Source organism: Silene latifolia, chromosome Y (assembly GCF_048544455.1).
Source record: "Silene latifolia isolate original U9 population chromosome Y, ASM4854445v1, whole genome shotgun sequence".
In the NCBI taxonomy this organism is placed as follows: domain Eukaryota; kingdom Viridiplantae; phylum Streptophyta; class Magnoliopsida; order Caryophyllales; family Caryophyllaceae; genus Silene; species Silene latifolia.
In genome coordinates this window covers 189,627,878-189,633,379 of record NC_133538.1, presented here as the reverse complement: position 1 = coordinate 189,633,379, position 5,502 = coordinate 189,627,878, and the positions used below count along the sequence as shown (strand labels likewise).

At 40.7% G+C, this 5,502-nt stretch overlaps 1 non-coding gene across 1 annotated transcript; it reads right to left on the bottom strand.

Annotated features, from left to right (window-relative positions):
- Positions 1–4,479: 4,479 nt before the first annotated feature.
- Positions 4,480–4,586, bottom strand: LOC141634657 (small nucleolar RNA R71). The gene has a single exon (XR_012539383.1). It is a non-coding gene; the product is annotated as a small nucleolar RNA R71 (small nucleolar RNA).
- Between the last annotated feature and the right edge of the window lie 916 nt (positions 4,587–5,502).

Sequence of the window (5,502 nt, the reverse complement as noted above, 5' to 3'; positions counted from 1 at the left end):
TCGTGAGTTGGTAATCACTCAACCTCATATCTAAATTTACGTTTATAATATACTACCTTACGTTTTATTTCGAGTGATAAAAATTAATTACTTGGGCCAACTACCCCACTCACCTCATTTAATGTTTGGGCCATCTTTCATCCTTAACCCTCCGCCCAAACTCCCTCAAACCACAAATAAACTCCCTTCATCTCACCTACCCATTACACCCTCCTTTTACCCACCATGGTCAAAACGTCGTTTAACACTTCTATACCCATCAAAGCAGTAAAAATGTCCACCCCATCCATCACATCAGACCAACCATCTACATCTCAAACCATGCCATCTCAAAAAACCTCCTATACCTCTCCTCAACAAAACACATCCACAACTCCATCACCTACACCTAACTCAGAACCACCGAACCCTCACCCAACACCTCTTACCACCATTCCACCAACCACGGTCTCATCTGACGACATCCCCATCTCCACCATGGTCGGGCGTCGTACTCGAGGAGGTCGGAAAAAGGGTGCTACTGTCTCAAGCTCCTCCACCGAGACCGTCACTGTGAATATCGATGAAATTGAAGAAACTCCAATTGATTTAAATGAGGATCCGACTAAGTCTACTGAGTCAGTTCCGATTCCGGCAAAGAAAGGTAACAAAAGAAAAGCAACTATGCCTGAAACCTCTTTACCTCCTATCTTTGAAAGCATTGAACATAGTGAAGTCGAAAATGCACCTATTAATCCTCCTATTGAACCACCCAGTGAACCTCCCTCGAAAAAATCGAAACCATCAAAGAAAAAATTAGTATACCTCTCCCCTTATGACTCGATATCCCTAGTCTCTAAGTGGGATGTGGCTCATGTTTGGGAACAACTAGAAAGCTTAGATCTTCCCACCTCCATCTACAAAAATTGTGAACGTTTGATGACACACAAAGCCATTCACTCTCCTCGGGTATACAAACAGTCCTGGTTCGAGTCTCCCGCCTTTCACAGTGTCCGGGATATGATTTTGGCTCAAGGATGGGAAAAATTGTTGGAACTTTGTGAACCCGTGTTTGTCAGTGAAGTGGTTCAATTCTTTGCATCGGTCCGAGTGGATAAATCGGGTGATTTCCTCACGGATAAGGTTAATGTTAAGCCCCTCAAACTATCTCAATCTGATTTTGCCACCGCTCTTAATATCCCAACCGGAGGTTATGATAATCTCCCCGCTGAAACTTGGGTTGCCTTACCTTATGCCTCACCCCTAGGCGTTGCCCAAGTTGTGTGTCCAAAAACTGTCACTTGTGGTCCTGTGAGCAACACCTCTATACCCCCACCTCTCCGAATTATTTTTAACATGCTTTGTCGCTCCATCTACCCTTCGGATGATCGGGACAAACTATCCATAGCCCAACAATACCTAATATATCACATTGCAACACATAAAAAGGTTAATTTGATTGGGTTAATGTTTAAGCGATTTAATCTCATTTCGACCAAACTTCGTAAACCTTCCTCTAGCGTGCTCCATTTACCCTATAGAATGTGGTTGTCAATTGTGCTCAAGGCACACGGGGTGTTAGTGAGTTCTAGTTTGGGTTCATTGGACATGTGCAACATCATGAGTGATGGTCAAATGGGGAAAATGCTTATCAAAGTGGATAATGATGAACTGATTTCTGTGAAGATTAAGACCGATCCAGAGGGTGGGTCGTCTTGTCAAGTTGGTACGGGTAATTTACGGGAAGTTCTTCAAGCTGTGGCTGATTGGAGTGCTTGGATTAAGCACGATGCTAGTCAAAAGGACATAGCTATCTCGGCTCTTGCCTCCACCATGGACCTGATTCGTGGTAAAGTGGACATCATCTCCACTCTCGTCTCTACAAAGGAACATGGTGATGATGCTCATGTTAACCCGTTGGATTAAGATCCCTTGGGTAGTGACTCAGATGGTGACCAAGCCTCCTCTCCTTAGACAATCCTATCCATTTCAACCTCTTGACTTTATCCTTGACTCTTTATTTTGTCCCACTGATGTGACCATAATTAGCGCATATTTAGCCCCCGAATTAGCCTTGTTCCCATGCTTTTTAGTGCATATTTGGGTCATTTATTGTCTTTAGTTCTTTGTTTTGCATATTCTTTGAAATTTTGATCCCTTGGTAGGAAAGGAGTGCAAATCTTGCATTTTCATGGCAAAACGAGACTAAATTGATTGAATTCAATGACCAAGCATCAAGGAGAGACAATATTAGAAGGCCTTTGTACATATGATAGTAGATGAGCAATGACGAGAAAGGATCCTTGCATCCCCAAGGAAATCCCCAAGGATTTTATGAAGAAAAGGGAAGAAAAGAAGAAGAAACAATGCTGAGCTACAATCCGAGCGGATTGCCTTGAATCCGCCCGTCCTCCACAAGACAATCCGTGCGTCTTCGCCAAAGACGCCGGGTAGCGACCACCGAATCCGACCGTCTTCTCCCAAAGACGCCCGTCTTCCCCTGCTACAATCTGCCCGTCCCGACACCAATACGCCCGGATTCCAGTCCAGCACAATTTCGTCTTCTTCAAGCTTTAAAGAAAGAAGCCCTTCCTTCGAAAAATACCGGCTTCTCCCTGCTCAATCTAAAAAGTGTAATTACTAGTTTAGCCCTTAGTTAACCCGAATGTATCCACCTAATTTCCACTATAAATACCCCATTAGTCTAATTAGAAGAGGAGGTTCTTCTTATCAATTATTAGAGTAGTTAATATCAATCAAATCCCTCTTTAGTATTGTAATCAACAATTAATCAAGTTTTAATACAAGTTTTATTTCCTTAATCTCTCTTTTGTTCATCCTTTATTTTGGGTAATTGAAGATTATTTGGGTTATTATTGGGAGATTGACAACCTCTCAATCAAGCATCAAGTACTTCTTTTATTCTTTGCTTTATTATTGGAATCATTAGTAGGTATAATTCTCTTAATCCCTTTTTAATTATTGTTAATTACTTTCATTTGTTCATCATGTTTCATTTTGTTGGTATGATTGACAACCTTGCTAGCATGATCAACATGATAATGAGTGAGTAGTGGCCTAGCTAGGGTTAATGGGTAATTAGGGGAAACCAACATGGGGAATGATTCATGCTTAAATTAATATGCTTTCATGGTTTATTTGCTTGCTTGTTTTGACCTCAACTCATGCACATGTTATGTTTGATGAAATGTGAGCCTATGAATCCTTGCATTTTTTACCCATCACCTATCTTTTCAATGAGACTTGTAAGACATAAACCAACTCGAGTCTCATTAGACCATGCATGTTGTTGAGTAGGAAAGATTAAGTCGACTTGTAGGTGTTGTACAATCTAATCGATTCGGCTTCGCGACCCAAACTTTCCTAGGATTGTAAGATATAACCCAACTCAATCCATCACAACAATAATTGCTTGCTTATAATTTGAGAACATGTTTGTATGATCAATTCCCATGATTCCCCTATGACCCCATGATACCCTAGTGCTTTTTATCAATTGTTTACAACCCTTTTATTTCATCTTGCTTATTTACTTTCATTGCTATTTAGTTAGTGACCTTCTATATCAACTGAAATTGTGACACCCCTAAGACACCACTAGTTTCAATAGAAATCTCATCTCAATTCCCATCCCTTGGGATCCGACCTTTACTTGCCTCTTTACTAATTGTAGAGTTGTTTGTGAAGCTATAAATTGTGTTTTGATTCGGACGTGACCCAACGACAACATCTATTCAATTGTGAACACGAAACGGACCGATCAAAAATGGCGCCGTTGCCGGGGACGGTGTTAACTTGATTTAGATTTTTTTATATTGTTATTAGTTGTGTCTTTCTTTGCCTTGGGGAAGTAAAACTCCTCAAGCTTTGTTCTAATTATTTTGGAGTTGTTTAATATTTTGCATGTCTAGAAGGTCACAAGGTGATTTGTTACCTTTTGATCGTGAAATTGAAAGAACCTTGAAAAACAATAGGAGATTTGCTAGGAGGAATTTGAGAGGTATTAGTGAGGTTGTGGATATTCAACCAACTATTGAGTTCATCAACCCTTTTGCAAGAGAAGGTGAGGAGAACCCAACACAAAATACCCCACAAAATCAACCCACAATGCCTAAGTTTTCATCACATTCCGTACCCACCGAGGAGAACCTACCCAATGGTACTCCCACACCACAACATTTGACCGGAAATTTTATTGCCAAATCCGCCTTTATCCAATTAGTCGAAAGGAGCCAATTTGGGGGGATACCTAGTGAAGACCCTCATTCTCATATGGAAACCTTTTGTGACTATTGTGATGCGATTTCTCAAACCGGTGTAACTCAAGACCAAATTCGATGGATCTTATTTCCTTTTTCTCTAATCGGCACCGTGAAACAAAGGTTGAAGGGCCTTTATAAGGCCACTCTCGGAATAGATTCTTGGAAGAAGTTGGCTCTAGCTTTCTACAAAAAGTTCTACCCACTGGAAAAGACTAACATGCTAAGAGCTCAAATTACGGGTTTTAAGCAAAGAGATGAAGAATCTTTGTATGAAGCTTGGGAGCGGTTCAAGGGAATTTGTCGCTCATATCCTCACCATGGACTTAGCGAGTGGTTCTTGGTACAACAATTTTGGAACGGTCTATATGAAGATTCAAGGAACATTCTCAACATGGGATCAAATGGAATGTTCACCGAAGTTGATGACAATCAAACATGGAACAAGATTGAGGAAATGGCGGTCCATAACTCAAAATATAGTAGACCTCGCAAGGCTACTAGAGGAGGAAGGCATGAAGTGGACTCCGTTACTCAATTGGGTGCTCAACTTAGTGCTCACATTGACACAATCAATTTGAAGTTTGAACAAGCTATGACTAGAATTGAAGAAGCCTCAAAATCACCAAAGCATCATGTTAATGCCATGACGGCATCCTCATCAATCCCAAGTGGGATATGTGAGAATTGTGGAAATTTGGGACATGACCAAAGTGAATGTAGGGGAACAAATGAACAAGTGAATGCTTTCCAAGCATACAAGAGTGGTACCCCTTATTCCAACTATTACAATGAAAACACCAAGTTTCATCCAAATCTCTCATACAAAAGCCAAAATGTTCAAAACCCTCAAACAACATACACCCCACCTCGCTTGAGAAACCAAAATCAAAGACCCTTTTACAACCAAAACCAAGGTTACCAAAACCAAAATCCATACAATCACCAAAATGACCAAGTTTTTGATGTTCAAAAAGCGGTCCTCCAAATACAAAAGAATCAACAAGAGTTTTTCACACAAATGCAAAAAGATAGTCAAGCAAAGGAAACCACCATTAACAACATTCTAGCTCACACCAAGATGTTGGAAACCCAATTGACTCAACTAGCATCTTCAAGCTCACAAAGACAAAAGGGGCAATTACCACCTCAAAGTAATCCCCCAAGACATGAAACGGTTAGTGCCATTCACTTTAGAAGTGGTACAAGGTATGAAGCACCGAAGAAGCAAGTTGAGGATGAA